Source organism: Drosophila elegans, unplaced genomic scaffold (assembly GCF_018152505.1).
Source record: "Drosophila elegans isolate 14027-0461.03 unplaced genomic scaffold, ASM1815250v1 contig_411, whole genome shotgun sequence".
NCBI lineage: Eukaryota > Metazoa > Arthropoda > Insecta > Diptera > Drosophilidae > Drosophila > Drosophila elegans.
Window position 1 is genome coordinate 7,992 of NW_024545798.1, and position 16,894 is coordinate 24,885.

At 41.7% G+C, this 16,894-nt stretch overlaps 1 long non-coding RNA gene across 1 annotated transcript; it reads left to right on the forward strand.

Moving 5' to 3' along the window:
- The first annotated feature begins 6,015 nt into the window (after nucleotides 1–6,015).
- On the forward strand, nucleotides 6,016–8,885 carry LOC121467488. Its single transcript, XR_005977541.1, has 3 exons — nucleotides 6,016–8,264; nucleotides 8,373–8,519; nucleotides 8,576–8,885. It is a non-coding gene; the product is annotated as an uncharacterized LOC121467488 (long non-coding RNA).
- The last annotated feature ends 8,009 nt before the right edge of the window (nucleotides 8,886–16,894 follow it).

Sequence of the window (16,894 nt, forward strand, 5' to 3'; positions counted from 1 at the left end):
GGCGAATTTTGAAAATTTGTCAATGCAGGTGAGGAAGTATTTTTTATCCCTAGAAAAAATGTCAATATGAAGCATTTCTCCTACGTGTTTGGGAGCCTGTCGTATTTGGCTTTTGCGCACGTATTGAAATTTTCGACGATCTCGGCAGCTAATTTCGCCATTTTTGGGAAGTAGTACTCGGAGAGTACCTGCTTCACGTTTTCTTGGCCGACCAGTGAGCCCTGTTGTGCTCAGCGGAGAGGATTTTTCGTCTCTCCGTGATTGCAAAAATGTCCGTTACGCGATTTTTGCAACTCCAAAATTTTTGGGCTAGAAATTGGCGAACCAGTTCGTCCTGTATCATTGCGAGTGTGTGTAAATCGCAATGGATGGCGTTTACTCCCTTAGGAACTATTACATCTGCGAGCTCATCAAGTAATGACTCCTTGCAGGAGAAGCTGATCGCATGCCGTCTCTGGTTTCCAAAGAGGACAAAAGACTCGTCAATGCGCGCCTTCCACCTTTTGATTTTTGCGTTCGGATTATATTCCGAAACTGGTTGGTGGTCTGTAAGGGTATGTATATCCTTGACCGCGTATAAGTAGTGCCGTAGTTTGGACAATGCCCAAATTATGGCCAACAATTTTCTTTCATTGGTGAAATAATTTACCTCTCTGTCTTTCAATGTCCTTGAGATTATTGTAATAGGGCGTCCTTCTTGGGACAGCACTGCACAAATTCCATAGGCCAAGGCATCTGTCGTTAGACCAAATAACTTCTTATAATCAGGGTATCTCAGCATCACATCTTCAGATGCCAAGATATTTCCGTGACCTATGTCTATAACAGTTCCATTTTCCCCTTTTAGGATATCAGAAAAAGGTCTCGCTATAGCTGCAAAATCCTTTATAAAACATCTATAATAGCTCGTCAGGCCGAGGAACGACCTGACTTCGAATACAGACTTTGGTTCCGGAAAGTCTTTAATGGCCCTGACCTTTTCTGGATCAGTCGTTGCGCCATCACTGGTTACAATAAACCCTAAAAAACTCACACTTTTGTTGAAGAAGCGCGATTTTTCTACTGACACCCTCATGTTTGCTTCGTAAAGGGCTTTAGAACCCAATCTACATGTGTGACGTGGGATTGTTCATTTTCTGAAAAGATGATCTCATCATCCACATATACGTAGCAAGATTTGTTCTCGCAAAATGTCGTCGATTGTCCTGTGAAATATGCTGGGCGCATTTTTCAGACCAAAAGGGAGACTTCGAAATTCATATTTTCCCCCGTTTACCGAAAAAGAAGTTTTCTCACGGTCGCGTTTTGCGAGCATAATCTGGTGATAACCCGACTTAAAATCTAATGAAATATTTGGCCTTGCCTAATATTTGGCATGGGGTACTTGTGGGATATTGTTTTTTCGTTAAATTTGAGAAAGTAAATTACTAGTCGCATGTTCTTGTAGCCCTCTTCATCAGTTCCCTTTTTGTTTACTACCCCTTTTGGGTTGTTGTAAGGAGACGCTGATTTTTGGATTATGCCGTTACTCAACAGATTGTGTATTTAGTTGTTGACAAGGCGACAGCCCCCATAGGGTAAGGATACAATTTCGCATGGCGTATTCGTTTTCTGTACTGATTGTAGCTACCACCGATGTGTTATAGGGTAGTGCTTCATCTGGATTAGCAAAAGCCTTTTTTCTATCCCTAAGCAATTTTAAAAACGCGCCTTTTATCAATTGATAAAATTACCATCAGTGCACGTATGGCATGGTATTTGCTCCGCTTCCGTACCCCGTTTGAGCTGGCTGGAACCTAAACAGAGAGATGCCCCTGCCTGTGTTAAGAAGTCGAAACCGATTATCCCATTAAACATAAATAAGTCTGGTAATATAAAAAAGGTTGCCTTAAAATTAAATAGCGATATGAGACATTTTTCTTTAATTGTAGTCACACCGTGAATGGAATGGATTGTGAACGGGGAATTAACTGGGCGGACACCTTTAAAACCTTGATGCGGTCGAATAAAATTTTAAGATGCGCCCGTGTCAATTAAGAACTTCATGTGTACCCCTGCTACTCTTCGTCCGATGACAGGTAACATGGATTTTCCGCTAAAAAATTAGCTTCTGAATCATATTCCCAAATAGCATCATCGTTGATCTCTGCTATTGCGCTGGACGCAGTGTTGGCGTAAGATTTCCCTACCTGATCTGAGCCTTGGGTGACGTGGTTTACCCTTTGGGGCGCCTGTGCGCTCGGACGTTGCCGGTCGCCTATACTGATAAGTGGGAGCTTGGGCAGGAGAGCAAACCTTTGCAGAGGGATCGACTTCCATCGGCTCCGGTATACTCTACAATCTGTTATTACGCGGGTCAGAATGTACCTGCGCTTTAACTTGTTTGGTATAATGAGGATTTCTATTGATACCTAACGGGGGGTCTGTTTGGAAAGAATTTCTATCTTGCTGGCGCCTTTGGGCCTTTGGACTCGTCTTACGGCCCCTATCTTCCTGACTCTTGTGGTTAGACTCCACCTCTTGTGCCATGGCTAGGGTCGATGGCATATCTTTCGGCTTTGCCGAGAAAAGTACATCCGTAAGATTCCGCTTCAGGCCTGATATGAATACCCTCAAAGCGTCATCTCGGAACTTATCACATAACACCGCTGCCATATTTCTATCATATGACATATTCACTTTGTTTAAGAGCAGTGTCAGCTATTTTCCTACCTCATCGTAGTACTGCAACAGGGTTAGACCACCCTGTCTAAAAGTGCCTAACTCCTGCTCGATGACGTGCATCGGTCGTTTATCACTGCCCCCGAAAATTCGGGTAGGCACTTGAACTGAGGCTCGCTGCATTGAACTGTATCTCTAATTTCTATGGCTGCATAAACCATTGGAGACGAGATCTCGGGACGCGGTGGGGCGCGCAATTCTGCACTGGCTGGTTTGAATCGATTATTTGTTTGAACTCGTTCTTTTTGTAAATTCGCGGCGGCTGTCCGGCCAGGGCGTTGTCATAGCCGCCTGCACTTAACCCCCTTTCGCCCGTTTTTGTGGAAGCCCGAAGGAGCTCTTCACTATCTGGCCCTGAATCGCTAGCGTACTGCTTGACGCTTCTATACTTAGAAAATGGTGAGTTCATATACGCACACAAAAAAATTAAGAAACGGGGACACAGAGCCGCCAAAATGAGAGCTCGTATTTCATCACTTTATAGTTCACCTAGTTAACTTTAAGGGCAGTAGATACCTTTACCCTTGCATAAAAATTAGTGTAGTGGTAGATATATAAAAATAATAACATTTTAAATTATATGAGATATAGGGTAAATAAGACTGACACATAGCCTCGACTCTTAGTAAAAATAGTTCAGATTAGAAAAATTAATGAATTTAACGTAATATATTTTTTTGTTAATCAAATCCCGCATTTTATCGGGCTCGGAGCCGTTTTACTTTCGTAGTATTCTTTATTAATTTGTTTTAATTTGCAGACTGGTTAGAAAATATTTAAGTGAGGGGTGAACTTTCATTTTATTTATTGTGGTTTCTTCCTCAAAGATAAAATTGTTCATCCAAGAATGTAAAAAAAATTTCCGCGAAACCGTTGGGTTTTTATTGTTCAGCGCCAATTAATCTTTGTTGATGGGCGCGGCCTGAGGTGGTCCTCGTCGGCCGCACTGGCAAGGGTGGTCTTCTTTAATGAGCCCACACGTAGGTGCGGGGGAAACAATATGTGGTATGTATGTGTGGCTTAGGGTGGTCCTCTTCAGCCTTGTGAAACTCTGGTCTTCTCAGAGATGCCCACTCGTGGGCGCGGCAAAAGCGGTAGCTTCTAGGAGCGTCTATTATAGTTGAATGACGGCTAGTAGCTTGTGATTGCCTCCCATAGATGCGGGGGGAATGCTACTTGGAATTGCCTCCCGTAAACGCGGGAGGAATGTGATTGTTGCTTGTCACACCTGCTGAAGCCCGCTCGGGAATGCGGTTGGATGAGGTGGCCTTAACTTCGTTTTCGTATGTGGAGATCGGGGATTCCTCGCCGCAGGCAGAGCCGGATAGCTATCCCTTTACAGTTGCTGATTAGGATGACTTACATTGGGAGGTGACTGCCCCCTTCGACTGCTGGCCTGAGATGTTTAACGGCTGTTGCCGGAGTTTTGCAGAGCTATAGAACTTGTGTTCTTTATTCGTATAGAGCTTGAAGCGAACTGAACTTAAAGTTAACAAAAATATGCAGTGCTTGCCGGATATGCACGAGCATCTACCAAAACCGCTGACGCGGGATTTTGCCGCTGCTGGGCTTCGGACATTTGGTCATCGCCTCCGTCCGGTTAGGTTCTTAGCTAACTACTCCCCCTCAAGACCCTATTAGACCAATCTGACACTGGTGACTCGCATGTAGGTTAGGCCGACACAAATCAATGCGCAACATATTACTCCTGTAATTAGCGCTACCATGTGTGTCTGATTGGTGTTGATTTTATTTCAGAACTTCTGAATGTATTCCAGGTTACGTTCACTCAAGCGGTGAAGGTAGTGATGGTGGTGTTCAGTGAGGGTGAGCTTGCCACCCCCGGAGTCCTCTTCTGGGCGGAGTTTTGGTTCAAAACCACGGTTTCGTTTACTGTGACACGCTTGTTCCGTTGTCTACTCGTACTTCCGCTGATTGATCATTGATGGTGATAATTCCCTCATCGACATAAATTATCGGATGTAAATGGCTTGGTTGGGTCTCGCAGTGCGCAACTCTACCTGCGTGGAGCTCTCGGACGCATGTGGTCTCCTCTGATAGTCGGCAAAAACTGACACCTGGTGTCGTGGAGCAATTCTGGATCGCATACATTTTCCTATTGCATTCTGCTATTATATTATCTACTAACCTTAGCATCTCATTATTATGTGTTACCGGGAACATTGTAATCTTCTTACATGCTAATTAAATTTTTGGGAATTTAATAATGAAGTGCAATATGTTAACAGACTGGAGAATTTTCACGGACGCTACGGACAAAATATCTTTTATAGGTGTGTCGGTGGGCTCCTCCATCCAAATACTTTCTAGGTCTGCGTTTTCTAATTTGTTTGGGCTGACTATGTTTACTTTAGCAAGCGAGACTGCCATCATTAAATTTTGAAGTTTGATTGTTTACATTCGTTTTCTGGAGAGCAGTGGCCTTTGCCACTTTCAGGATTTGATTTACGGTTGACGTTAATTCATTAATTTGACTTTGTATTCTGGTATTTATTTATATTTGTCTATTGTTTGAATTGATTAGTTGTGTTTCTGTAAATTTAATTCTTTCTAAGTCCCCGAAGTCCGGAAATCCTGCTACGACTTTTAACATTGATTCTAAAAAGTCTAAACTCCTAGCTACCCTGTGGTGCACGCCTAACGAGTCGAACAGGTCGCGGAGTTGAGCTGTGTCCACATTCAAAAGTTTTCTCATGTGTGACTGGGGGAACATATCGCTCATATTTTCTGTTTCTTTTACTACGCGTCTTTACTCTGAAAGGTTCGCTGAATGTCTAACGGATGTGAAGTCCTCCCACACTAGTATTCGACCGTCAATAATGGGGATGTACTTGGCTTGTGAATAGTCAGTGATGTGCGCCGACGCCATGGTTAAGGAGAAGAGGATTGGGATGATTTTGAACCTGTGGAATGAATTCGGAGCTATATTTTTGTTCATGACAAGGTTGCCCACCGCCAACGGAAATTAACTTAACCTTAAAAAAGTATTTAATCAGCTATGCTTACAGCTAGTAAAAATGTGTGCCAAGTGGCGAAAAGGAAAAAAAAATGTAAAAAGCTTTTTTTATTTAATGTTGTCTTTGTGGACCACCGTGGTCCCCAGGTCCGCTTCTATGGCTTTCTTCTCACACAGTGGTGTGAGTTTATTGCCAAGTCTTCGGCTTAACCAAGACTTTCTCGCCGACCTCGAATACCCCGTTTTGTCGGGAGACATTTTCCCTGGCCCTAAGTGTGTCCTGGGCCCTTATGATTCATTTTTTTTTTTCCGTCTGCGGATCGTCCGGATGCAGCTCCACTACGTCGATTGGTCGTTTGTTGATGACCGAATGAATCGACTTGTTATGTTTGGTGGCGGCTAACAAAATTACTTCCACAGTATCAGTAAACTCTTTGTCGATTTTCAAACAACGTGCATGTTCCGACAGGGTGCTGTGGAAGCGCTCCTCTTTTCCGTTTGAGACGCTATGGAGGGGTGGTGCGTTTTCAGTGCTTACACAAAAATGGTTCCCGAGCATAGTTGAGATTGTGTGCGAATTTAATGATGGTTCATTATCGCAATAGACTAACTTAGCCCTAGGGAAAAATTTATAAGTTGTAATATGGCCGGTTTAAGTCTTCAATTGTCCTTGAGTGGACATTCTGCACGACGGCGAATTTTGAAAATTTGTCAATGCAGGTGAGGAAGTATTTTTTATCCGTAAAACAAATGTCAATATGAAGCATTTCTCCTACGTGAGAGGGGGTCGGCGTCTCGCCGAGCTCATGTTTTTTGGGAGCCTGTCGTGTTTGGCTTTTGCGCACGTATTGAAATTTTCGACGATCTCGGCAGCTAATTTCGCCATTTTTGGGAAGTAGTACTCGCAGAGTACCTGCTTCACGTTTTCTTGGGCCGACCTGTGAATCCTGTTGTGCTCAGCGGAGAGGATTTTTCGTCTCTCCGTGATTGCAAAAATGTCCGTTACGCGATTTTTGCAACTCCAAAATTTTTGGGCTAGAAATTGGCGAACCAGTTCGTCCTGTATCATTGCGAGTGTGTGTAAATCGCAATGGATGGCGTTTACTCCCTTAGGAACTATTACATCTGCGAGCTCATCAAGTAATGACTCCTTGCAGGAGAAGCTGATCGCATGCCGTCTCTGGTTTCCAAAGAGGACAAAAGACTCGTCAATGCGCGCCTTCCACCTTTTGATTTTTGCGTTCGGATTATATTCCGAAACTGCAAAGTTAATGGTTGGTGGTCGGTAAGGATATGTATATCCTTGACCGCGTATAAGTAGTGCCGTAGTTTGGACAATGCCCAAATCATGGCCAACAATTTTCTTTCATTGGTGAAATGTTCAACGTTCTTGAGATTATTGTAATAGGGCGTCCTTCTTGGGACAGCACTGTACAAATTCCATAAGCCGAGGCATCTGTCGTTAGATCAAATGACTTCTTATAATCAGGGTATCTCAGCATCACATCTTCAGATGCCAAGATATTTCCGTGACCTATGTCTACAACAGTTCCATTTTCCCCTTTTAGGATATCAGAAAAAGGTCTCGCTATAGCTGCAAAATCCTTTATAAAACATCTATAATAGCTCGTCAGACCGAGGAACAACCTGATTTCGAATACAGACTTTGACCTTTTCTGGATCAGTCGTTGCGCCATCACTGGTTACAATAAACCCTAAAAAACTCACACTTTTGTTGAAGAAGCGCGATTTTTCTACTGACACCCTCATGTTTGCTTCGTAAAGGGCTTTAGAACCCAATCTACATGTGTGACGTGGGATTGTTCATTTTCTGAAAAGATGATCTCATCATCCACATATACGTAGCAAGATTTGTTCTCGCAAAATGTCGTCGATTGTCCTGTGAAATATGCTGGGCGCATTTTTCAGACCAAAAGGGAGACTTCGAAATTCATATTTTCCCCCGTTTACCGAAAAAGAAGTTTTCTCACGGTCGCGTTTTGCGAGCATAATCTGGTGAAAACCCGACTTAAAATCTAATGAAATATTTGGTCTTGCCTAAGTTCGCCAATATCATAGAGATATTTGGCATGGGGTACTTGTGGGATATTGTTTTTTGTTTAATTTGAGAAAGTCAATTACTAGTCGCATTTTCTTGTTGCCCTCTTCATCAGTTCCCTTTTTGTTTACTACCCCTATTGGGTTGTTGTAAGGAGACGCTGAGTTTTGGATTATGCCGATACTCAACAGATTGTGTATTTATTTGCTGACAAGGCGGCAGCCCACATAGGGTAAGGATACAATTTTGCATAAATGGGGTATTCGTTTTCTGTCCTGATTGTAGCTACCACCGATGTGTTATAGGGTAGTGCTTCATCTGGATTAGCAAAAGCCTTTTTTCTATCCCTAAGCAATTTTAAAAACGCGCCTTTTATCAATGGCGGTGCATCTGAGCAATCTATATTGATAAAATTTACATCAGTGCACGTATGGCATGGTATTTGCTCCGCTTCCGTACCCCGTTTGATCTGGCTGGAACCTAAACAGAGAGATGCCCCTGCCTGTGGTAAGAAATCGAAACCGATTATCCCATTAAACATAAATAAGTCTGGTAATATAAAAAAGGTTGCCTTAAAGTTAAAAAGCGTGATGAGACATTTTTCTTTAATTGTAGGCACACCGTGAATGGAATGGATTATGAACGGGGAATTAACTGGGCGGACACCTTTAAAACCTTGATGCGGTCGAATAAAATTTTAAGATGCGCCCGTGTCAATTAAGAACTTCATGTGTACCCCTGCTACTCTTCGTCCGATGACAGGTAACATGGATTTTCCGCTAAAAAATTAACTACATCTGAATCATATTTCCAAATAGCATCATCGTTGATCTCTGCTATTGCGCTGGACGCAGTGTTGGCGTAAGATTTCCCTACCTGATCTGAGCCTTGGGTGACGTGGTTTACCCTTTGGGCGCCTGTGCACTCGGACGTTGCCGGTCGCCTATACTGATAAGTGGGAGCTTGGGCAGGAGAGCAAACCTTTGCAGAGGGATCGACTTCCATCGGCTCCGGTATACTCTACAATCTGTTATTACGTGGGTAGGCACTTGAACTGAGGCTCGATGAATTGAACTGTATCCCTAATTTCTATGGCTGTATAAACCGTTTGAGACGAAATCTCGGGACGCGGTGGGCGCAGCGCGCAATTCTGCCACTTGGCTGGTCAATAAATCGATTATTTGTTTAAACTCCCGTTCTTTTTGTAAATTCGCGGTGGCCTGTCCGGCCAGGGCGTTGTCAATAGCCGCCTGCACTACAACAACAATTTCGCCCGTTGGTGGGTTTCTTCTATCTGGCCCTGAATCGCTAGCGTACTGCTTGACGCTTCTATACTTAGAAAATGGTGAGTTCATATACGCTCACAAAAAAATTAAGAAACGGGGACACAGAGCCGCCAAAATGAGAGCTCGTATTTCATCACTTTATAGTTCACCTAGTTAACTTTAAGGGTAGTAGATATGTAGCGCTTGGTGCAGCTGCAGATGGTCCAACGCCATCTAGATACGAAGTGAAAAAAATCGGTGGCGCCATCTAGATCTCGATGGGGAGAATTGGTGGCCTGGCAGGGTTAGATCATTTGGGGTAACAGGGCGAAATGTCAGACTTTCTCTGATTGAGAGAATTTCTCCAATTAGGTGGAGAGATAGGTTGCCGCCTTTATTGCGGCGTCACTAGCCGCCATTCCTAATTGGGCATCCAAAGTGGTCGGTTGAGTAAAAAGTGTGAAATCAGTTAACCAGTGAAAGTGCTCGAAAAGCAGAGGCGGCTACCAACAGCCGCACAGTTACCACGGCAAGGGAGCCCAGAAGGAAGATCCCAGCGGGATTCCGACCAAATTCAGGGGTGAGTGAGAAGTGAATTAGGTCTTTTAGATTTTCTAAGCGGGCTCATCTTGTTGCATAGGTGTTGGCCAAAAGGTGCCGCCCCAAGTCCAAGACGCAACCCGTGAAGTTAGAAGCAGGCACCAGGTTTTTTTTGCAGTGCTGTGAAGCCACCACAGCGCAAAAAGCCACCAGTGATCGGCGCTCCAAAGAGGAGAAGGAGGAGACCACGGATGGACGGCCGGCAGAAAACATAAAAAGAAATCAAGTCAGCGTCCGGCGGGAGACCGAGAGTGTCGCATATTTCGTCGGTGGTGTTTAAAGTCTCATCGTATTAAGAAAAATGGCATATTAATTGCCAATAGTTTTATCGTCAGCCCAACTAAAAAAGTTAAGCAGCCAAAAAGCTGCAATGATGTGCGGAAATTAGTAAAGTTAATTTAGTCTAAGTTTTTTTTTTCTAATAATTTTTTTTTGGTACTCAAATGGAGTGAATGATTAAGTGAGTGAGAAAATATGGAATGTGTGGCTATCGTGGTGTTGTTTTATTGGTAGCTTAAAAGAAAAAGAAAAACGAATTAGGCTTATATTACCAAAAAAAAAAAAGAATAAGAATTAAATGTACTAACGTTCATTTAGTGGCATCGGGTAATGTTCAAATAAATAAAATTTTTAGTTCCTCCCAAACAGCAGACTACCGTCGCCGAAAGCGCTTTCATCGATGGATGTTTAAAGAAAATTGGTGAGTGATATTAATTCCGTAAATCCCGATATTACCCCTACAAGAATGTTCCTACATTGCGTATAGTTATGCTGTTACAAAAAGAAAAGAAATAAATCATACGCTACCGCTCGCTAGGGCCTCTTGAAAAAGAAAAATGTAAACAAAGGCAAAATAACCAAAAGAAATTTAAATGCATTTATATGTTTGCGCGAACGCAACCCAGTCGCCGTTTAAAAGTATTCCTATCCTCACGCACGATGTCAATCAAATACTCTGCCTTAAGCAACTAATTTGCCCGAAATAAATTTCATTGTATTAGGACTTACCATTAATTTCATTAGTCGCATTTTTGATAATTAATATATTTTTAATTATTATTTATATTAACCGTTATATACGTTCATACATGTCAATTTCAATTTTTATTTATTTATTCACCATAATTTTTATGTCTATTTTTAAGAGTATTATTTCGTCTTAGTTTTAATAAATATGTTTATAATGTTCTGAACATCAATATTTTTTGCCGCAGCTAGCATGAAGCCTCTGTAGAGTAAGTTACTGGGGCCTAATAAGGGGTCATCAATAATTAAGAAAATAAAAGGGTATGATGGCCGTAGGTAGGGCGGGCAGAAGACCTCCTCAGTCATCGGAGGTGAACTGAGACTTGTTTGGGCTAGAAGAAACCAATGTCCCTCTCCTCTATTCTTATATGAGTTCTCTACTTCCGGTTTAGTAAGCTTATCTTTCACGCGAAAATAAGTTTTAGGATCAAAAAATGCATTTATGGAATCTGAAGCAAGACCACCACCCCCTCATTGCCGACAAGCAGCAGCCGGACCAACGCTCGCATGCGCTCAGTTCCATGTATTCCATCTCGCCTAAACTCGGAATTATTCGTGATTCGTTACAGATACCTTTACCCTTGCAAAAAATTTGTTTAGTGGTAGATATATAAAAATAATAACATTGTAAATTATATGAGATATAGGGTAAATAAGACTGACACACAGCCTCGACTCTTAGTAAAAATAGTTCAGATTAGAAAAATTAATGAATTTAACGTAATATATTTTTTTGTTAATCAAATCCCGCATTTTATCGGGCTCGGAGCCGTTTTACTTTCGTAGTATTCTTTATTAATTTGTTTTAATTTGCAGACTGGTTAGAAAATATTTAAGTGAGGGGTGAACTTTCATTTTACTTATTATGGTTTCTTCCTCAAAGATAAAATTGTTCATCCAAGAATGTAAAAAAAATTTCCGCGAAACCGTTGGGCTTTTATTGTTCAGCGCCAATTAATCTTTGTTGATGGGCGCGGCCTGAGGTGGTCCTCGTCGGCCGCACTGGCAAGGGTGGTCTTCTTTAATGAGCCAACACGTAGGTGTGGGGGAAACAATATGTGGTATGTATGTGTGGCTTAGGTAGGTCCTCTTCAGCCTGGTGAAACGCTGGTCTTCTCAGAGATGCCCACTCGTGGGCGCGGGAAAAGCGGTAGCTTCTAGGAGCGTCTATTATAGTTGAATGAAAGCTAGCAGCTTGTGATTGCCTCCCATAGATGCGGGGGGAATGCTTTAGCACCCGCGCGTAAGGGTAGGCGGCTGGAAACTGCTACTTGGAATTGCCTCCCGTAAACGCGGGAGGAATGTGATTGTTGCTTATCACACCTGCTGAAGCCCGCTCGGTAATGCGGGTGGATGAGGTGGCCTTAACTTCGTTTTCGTATGTGGAGATCGGGGATCCCTCGCCGCAGCAGAGCCGGATAGCTATCCCTTTACAGTTGCTGATTAGGATGACTTACGTTGGGAGGTGACTGCCCCCTTCGACTGCTGGCCTAGAGACTCAGTCAGTGCTAAATAATAAAGAGATGTTTAACGGCTGTTGCCGGAGTTTTGCAGAGCTATAGAACTTGTGTTCTTTATTCGTATAGAGCTTGAAGCGAACTGAACATAAAGTTAACAAAAATTAAATTCATAGCGGCCACGCAAATATGCAGTGCTTGCCGGCTATGCCCGAGCATATGGCCAAATGCAGCGTCAGCGGTTTTGTGCGCTGCTGGGGTTCGGACATTTGGTCATCGCCTCCGTCCGGTTAGCTACATTGTTAACTAACATAAGGGTTTGTGGTTCTATGGATATGAGGATGTTTTTTATGTTTAAAATGGGTTGATTGTGTACATTTTCTTGGTTTTTCGGTGTTTCTTCCTTTGGTTTTACATATTTTACAATTAATTTTTTTATATATTTTTAAACTTCTAGATTGTTTATTTATTTATTCGCCAATGGATAAATCATTATCTGGACTCCTGGCTCGGACATTAAATTTAATTGAGCTTAATATGAATGGACTATCAATATTACCAATTATAACATCCTTGTTAAAGAGCAAGCTCGCTATCGACCGGCGATCTACTAGACTGCAGGTATGCAGTAGGCAACATTGGCTAGAGTAAGCTGGCAAAGGATCCGAAAAGTGTAACGGCTGAAATTCAAATTTTAGGTATTTTTCTGCAGCCTCTCAATTCTATTAATATGTACAACACCTGAAGGGTTCCAAATAAAGGAAGCATATTCCACCCTTGAACGCACAAATGCTGAGAACACTGTTCAAGTCAGATTGTAGTAAATAACTGTCTTTTATGGATTTCACTGGCATTTACATTTTAAGGTCATCCGCATAAAGAAGAAACTTGACAGATTGAATGCAGAAACAAATATCATTAATGATAATAATAAAAAGCAAAGGACCAAGAGAACTGCCTTGAAGAAGACCAGAGGTTACATCATTGGAGTTAGAAACATTCAATACCAAGCTTAAAAAGTTTTGCTTGCATGGCAGAGTGAGAAACCTTATCAAAAGCCTCGGCGAAGTAAGTATAAGCTGTTTACACTTGCGAATGGAACTCAAAGGCTTGTATGCAATGTTTTGAGAAAATGTTAAATTCGAGGTCGTAGAACGACCGGGCATGAACCCGTGCTGATTAGGGTCAATATAAGTACGTATCAGGAAGGATAATTTTTTAATTACAGTTCTCTAGAATAGCTTTGCAATATTGCTGATTTTAGCAATAGGCCTGTAATTAGAAACCTCAGACTTGCTTCCGCCTTTATGAACCGGTAGAGTTTTGGCAATTTTCCATCTAGAAATAAATTTACCCTGAGATAGCGAAGAAGGGAAGATCATCTTAAGGGGATACATACATTTTGATACATTTTTTAAGAAAAAACAAGAAAGAAAGCAAACTTCGGCAAGCCGAAGTTCATATACCCTTGCAACTATTGCAAGAATTAAATACTTTTGAAGACATTAAAATTATGATTTACTTGCATGCATGTTAAAAAACATTGAAGCTATGATGATTTGCAGCTCAATTATTAGATAGTTATTTTTTATATTTTTATTATTTCTATGGGAGCTATATGATATAGTCGTCCGATTTTGATGAAATTTAAACCGTAATTCTAAAATATTTAACCATTACTATATGTGGAAGAACTAAAAAAAAAAAATTAAAAAAAACAACAAAGTTATAATTTTTTTTATTATTATTATTTTTTATTTTGTTTTCGATTGTTCCTATGGGAGCTATATGCTATAGTCGTCCGGCTCGTTCCGACTTATATACTACCTGCAATAGAAAGACAACTTTTGGGAAAGTTTCGTGCAGATAGCTTTAAAACTGAGAGACCAGTTTGCGTAGAAACGGACGGACAGACGGACGGACAGACGAACGGACAGGCGGACGGACAGACGGACCGACAGACGGACCGACAGACGGACGGACAGACGGACAGACGGACGGACAGACGGACGGACAGACGGACGGACATGGCTAGATCGACTAGCCTAGTGATGCTGATCAAGAATATATATAATTTATAGGGTCGAAAACGTCTCCTTCACTGCGTTGCAAACTTCTGACTGAAATTATAATACCCTCTGCAAGGGTATAATAAAGAAACTCCATTAATGTCCGGCCTAATGGAGTCGTCAACATGAAAAATGTCTTCGGAAATGTCCTAATCATTTATTTCAAGGGAACCAATATTATAAATTACTGGAATATTACTTAGAATTTACTGGTCATTCCAGTCACAAGCAGGCTCAAAATTGGCCGAAACAAAAGGAAGCAAATAAGTTTGCAATATTTGTCCCAGAATTAGCGGCAGTATTATTATATCACATAGTTGACGGTATAGAAGAATAATATTTCTTTGAATTAATAAAATGCCAGATCACATTTGGATTTGAATTTAAGCTATTTTCAATGTCGGAAATGTATTGATTATATAGAAATTTATTAAGAAACTCAAATTTTTGCTTATGTTGTCTATATCTATCACAATCCACTGGATTACCCCATCTAATGAACCGTTTGTAGAACTTATTTCTTAGATTTTTATATTTCTGGACACATTTTGTATACCAAGGAAGCCTTAAGGAACCCCGTACCTTGGTTGAAAAAATCCTGTCAAGAATATTTTTTAAAGCGACAAGAAAGTTTTTATAGTTGGTCTCAATGCAAGCATTTAATAGCAAGGAAACCAAATCCATAGACGTGAGGCAATCCCTTACGGCAACCTAGCTGACATGATCAAAATTATACTTAGGAATTAAGTTAACAACTGGTAAGGAATTATAAAATTCAATACTATAATGAAAATCACAAATAGAAATAATATATTCAGCAAGGCTTACCGAGGAATGAACAATAGAATTGATGAATATTAAATCTAGTAGCCTATGCATATCATTAAAAATAAAATGTATCTGGGTGAGGCCCATACTATAACAATCACCAATGACAATAATTTCATGTGGCTGGTGCACATTGCCAGGCACCATAGCATGGGATTGTGGATCACATGACCATACAACAGATCCCAAATTAAAATCTCCTGTCACAACGAGACCAACAGAGTCATCTATGCTGGCATGTAAGCTGGCAATGTTATTCATATGCGCCTGATATAGCGTAAAGTCACTTCCAGGGGGAATATTAGAAGCAACTATTGCAGTCTTCCCAGCCAATCCAGATACCTCGACAGCCAACTGGTCCAGAAGAGAGTCCTCGTTTGAAAGTGCAGCTGTGCAGCAGGAGAAGGTACGGCGGACAGCCACGATGACGCCTCCACCTCTCTCGCATTTCATTCTGCCTAAGTCTCTATTATTGCGATAGACATGGAATAAGTTAGTATCGAAGAACTCATTGGAGTTAAAGTTGGGGTTGATCCAGGTTTCAACCAATATTATTATGTCATAACCGCTGTTGGAAGTGCTCATGAAGACGGAGTGACTTTTGGTTCTCATTTCAGATATGTTTTGATAGTAAATTTTAAGGCAATTACTTCCAATTCTTTTGTCTGATGAATTCTTTGAAACATAAAGGAAATTATGAAGTGGTATACTGAAATCCACAGCCAGCCTATGCCTCGCAAGTCCAAAAAAGGCATTCAGAGCCGTACGCAATATTTCAGTCTGGATAAGTATTAGTAGTGGATTATCATTACGAAGGTTATAGTTGCAATCCATTCGCACAATCGTAGAACACCTACTTGCAGATACTTCCAGAGTCGGTGAGTGCCCTTGGGAGCGCAATGCATAAAGCTCATCTTCAAAGAGAGGCAATAGAAGAGAAACGTGTGGAGATGGGAAGTAGATGAAGCCGGAGGTTTGTTGGCAACTTTTTCCTTCTTCCGCTTGTTGGTGTTAATATTAGCCGAGGGCTCCACAGATTCCGGAAAAGCGATTTATATTTAAGTGCAAGTATAGGCTTTTAAATTCACGAAGTTCCTCAACCCTCACTACGCATGGTTAAATCAATCGGGGTAACAGGGCGAATTGTCAGATTTTCCCTGAGTGAGAGAATTTCTCCAATTAGGTGGAGAGATAGGTTGCCACCTTTATTGCGGCGTCACTAGCCGCCATTCCTAGTTTGGCATCCAAAGTGATTGGTTGAGTCAAAAAGTGGTGTTTAAGATCAAGTCAAAAGTGAAAGTGCTTAATCAGCAGAGGCAATTACCAACAGCAGCAACAGGTATCACGGCAAAGGAGCCCACAAGGAAGATCCCAGTAGTATTACGGCCAAGTCCAGGGGTGAGTGAGAAGCGGATGAGGTCTGCTAGATTTTCTAAGGGGGCTCATCTTATTGCATAGGTGTTGGCCAAAAGGTGTCGCCCCAATTCCCAAGAGGCAACATTATTAATTGGCGAAGGCAAGCGGAACCCGTGAAATCGGCGAGGGCAGGCACCAGTTTTTTTGCAGTGCTGTGAAGCCACCACAGCGCAAAAGCCACCAAAGATCGCTGCTCCAAAAGGAGAAGGAGAAGATCACGGACGGACGGCCGGCAAAAGCATAAAAGAAAGCGGCGATCAAATCAGTGTCTAGCGGGAGAGCAAGCGTTTCGCGAAAGTCGACGGTGGCATTGAAAATTTCGTCTTAAAAGTAAGTAAAAAAAAGGTACGAGCGTTCCTTTAGCGGTATCGGGAAATGTTTAAATAAATAAAGTTTTAAGTTCCTCCCAAACAGCAGACTACCGTCGCCGATGGATGCTTAAAGGAAATTGGTGAGTGATGAGCTCAAGAGTGCAT